The following is a 3,558-nucleotide window of genomic DNA, read 5'->3' as shown; positions in this document are numbered from 1 at the left end:
ACACAACACTCGTACTGCCTTACGCTAAGGCAAGTTTAATCAACCGGAACAAACCTATGCAATAAGAGTTAAACCTCGGTTAAGCCGTTTCAGGACTTGTGCATTTAAACTCCTTCCTGACAGGCAATTCTATTCAGCATAGAGTTTGAGGGCAGGTCACACACAACAGCACGTGTTCTAGAGCCACGTGACCAAATTATGCTTAACTATGCAGTACATGCCGTGACGTCACTCGGGCCAACAAACCCGTGACGTCACACAAGATGATAAAGCAGCATCAAGATCCACCACGCGCCTTCCAATGACCACAACTTTAGCACTTGCGTCGCTTGGTTATTTCATTATGTTAAGTCTCACACGGATCGACTTTTTGCCGTGCGCCGTGCACGACACGACGTCGTGCTCTCAAATCACCACGGGTGCCCAGGGACGCTTTCACACGTGTCCGTGACGTGTGAAAGCGCCCATAGACACCTCTGGTTATTTGAGAGTACGACGTCGTGTCGTGGACGGAACACGGCGAAAAGTCGATCCATGTGAAACGAACCTTACGGTGACCCTCCGCCGAGCCCGACATTTGTATGGCTTGCCCTACGTAGGTAACCTGTCCTCAAGGAACTGCAGCCTTCAAAGTTCCCGACAGCTGTGTTGTGCGTCACACCTAACAACCCCCCACACACACACCCTCCCTCGCCGTGGTTTACTTGGGACGCGTGGTTGGTTAAATACAAGGTTAAACGTAGTTTAATCACCCCCCTTCCCTTCCCCCCCAAGCCTTCTCAACATGCCTTCTAGATGAACAATATCTGCGTCACATGGTAGGGGTGGGGGGGAGGAAGGGGGGGAGTTATGTAGAATTGTCCTCCTAGCCCCTCCCCCTCTCCTGAGCTTAGTTAAGATCTTTCTTCCAGACTGAACATATTTTCCAATACATGCATGATATGCATGAAATTGTATTAATATGACATGCTGTAATGTTGCAATTAGTGTACAAAAATAAAGATAAATAAAATAAATGAATAATTAAAAATAAATTACAAGTCTGGGAATTAATCCTTAACATACATCTCCCACCACACCTGCGGGTGGGGGGGGGGAAGGTTAAAGTTAAATTAACCCTTACGAGTGTGAAAGGCGTTCCCAGCTATAGTGAATAAAATCACCTAACGACAGCAGAACAAAAGGTGCGCGTGGAGTGACCCTTGAACTGTTACAGGATACTTCACCCTCGAGGGTCCCACTTCAGACAAGTGCGAGTTCAACAAGCACAATGTATTCGTTTTTCGTCAACCAGAATAAACTATATAACCATTTCGTGGCGTTTCCCTCGAGTAGACCCTGTGAAATGTTAGTTTAGGTTACGTCAAGTTAAGTTGGGTTAAATTTGGTCACGTCAGGTCAGGTTGGCCTGAGCGAGTTTAGGTTCATTTAAGTAATTTCTCGTAAAACTTTATCAAGGATAATTAATTTATACAACAATCAACCTAACCTGATTTACAATCTCAGCCTAAGACCTAATCTACAAACCCATGCTACAAAACCTCGCCTATTTAACCTAACCTCGCCTATATAACCTAACCTCGCCTACATAACCTAACCTCGCCTATATAACCTAACCTCGCCTATGTAACCTAACCTCGCCTATGTAACCTAACCTCGCTTACATAACCTAACTTCACCTATATAACCTAACCTCGCTTACATAACCTAACTTCACCTATATAACCTAACTTCATATATAAACTAACCTACATAACATCACCTACATAACCTAATCTCGTATACATAACCTAACTTCATATATATATAACCTAACCTACATAACCTAAACTCACCTCAAATAACCCAATCTCACCCATTATAATCCAATCTCACCCATTATAATCCAACCTCACCCATATAACCTAACCTCTCCTATATAGCCTAACCTCTCCTATATAACTAACCTTACTTGTATAGCCTAGCATATCCTTTCCTATATCACCTAACTTATAGACGAAGACAAGACGAAGACGACGAAAAAGACAAAGACGGAAAAAACAAAAAAGACAAAACTGAAAAGACAAAGAAGACAAAACCGAGGAAGACAAAGACAAAAACGAGGAAGACAAAGAAGACAAAAACGAGGAAGACAAAGAAGACAAAAACGAGGAAGACAAAGAAGACAAAAACGAGGAAGACAAAGAAGACAAAAACGAGGAAGACAGAGAGGACAAAGAAGAGGAAGAGACGAAAAAAGAAAACTCGTGGACACGAACGTCCGTGTGACCACAACTATCTGACGACGATCTATTCTCGATCAAAAATAGAATTTCTTTCCGAGAGGATCAACCCCCCAACCCTTCTGCCAACTTTACATATTTCTGATCCATTGGCACGTTCTTCAGCGATGTTTCTATGTTTTGTCTGTTCAAAAAAAAAAAAAAAACACGTGCCATGATGATTCTTGACAGTATTGTCAAAGGTTAAGTTAGGTTAGGTACGGTTACATAAGGTTAGGTAAGGCAAACTTAGGTTAGGTTAGGTTAGGTAAGGTAAGGTCAGGTAAGGTTAGGTTAGATAAGGTGAGGTTAGATACGGTTAGACAAGGTTAGGTTAGGCAAAATCAGGCAAATTTATGTTAGGCAAAATCAGGCATGTTTAGGTTAGGCAAACATAGGTAACATTAAGTTAGACAAGCTTAGGTTAAGAAAGATTAGGTTTAAGTTAGATTAGATTAAGAAAGATTCGGTTGAAAAATATTAGGTTAGGTTTGGCAAGCTTAGGTTAAGAAAGGTTAGGTTAGGCAAACTTAGGTTAGTACAGGTTAAGAAAGCATTCCCATTCGGTGACCTGATAGCAAAGATTTCTCTCTCTCTCTCTCTCTCTCTCTCTCTCTCTCTCTCTCTCTCTCTCTCTCTCTCTCTCTCTCTCTCTCTCTCTCTTTTCCGTCCAATCGGTTAAAAATTTCCCGGATCCTATTCCTCCCACCCCCGTCCCCGCTTTTACCCGGGCCGGCCGGCGCGGCGCCCCGGAGTGAAACCGATTCCGAGCCGGGACTTCGAGAGCAAACAGGGTCGGGGAAGAGGAGAACAGAGGAAGGAGGATGGGAGAAGAGGATGGGAGAAGAGGAGAGGAGGATGGGAGGAGGGAGGAGGTAGAAGAGAGGAGGGGGAAGGAGGGAGGAGGGGAGTGGGGGAGGAGGGGAGTGGGGGAGGAGGGGGAAGGAGGAGGAGGGGGAAGGAGAGAGGAGGGGGAAGGACGGAGGAGAGGGGATGGAGAGAGGAGTGGGGAAGGAGGGAGGAGGGGAAGGAGGGAGGAGGGGAAGGAGGGAGGAGGGGGAAGGAGGGAGGAGGGGGAAGGGGGAGGAGGGAGGAGGATGGAAAGAGGGGGGAAGAAGAGATAAATGGAGGGGGAATGAAGGGTGGATGGAGGGGGAATGAAGGGTGGATGGAGGGGGAATGAAGGGTGGATGGAGGGGAGGAAAGAGGGGAGGAAAGAAAGGAGATAAGAAAGGAGGAAAGAAAGGAGATAAGAAAGGAGGAAAGAAAGGAGGAAGGAGGAGGAAGGAGGAGGAAG

This window comes from Oratosquilla oratoria, chromosome 8, assembly GCF_046742065.1.
Source record: "Oratosquilla oratoria isolate Oo_2021 chromosome 8, ASM4674206v1, whole genome shotgun sequence".
Taxonomy (NCBI): domain Eukaryota; kingdom Metazoa; phylum Arthropoda; class Malacostraca; order Stomatopoda; family Squillidae; genus Oratosquilla; species Oratosquilla oratoria.
This window is presented reverse-complemented; position numbering follows the sequence as displayed.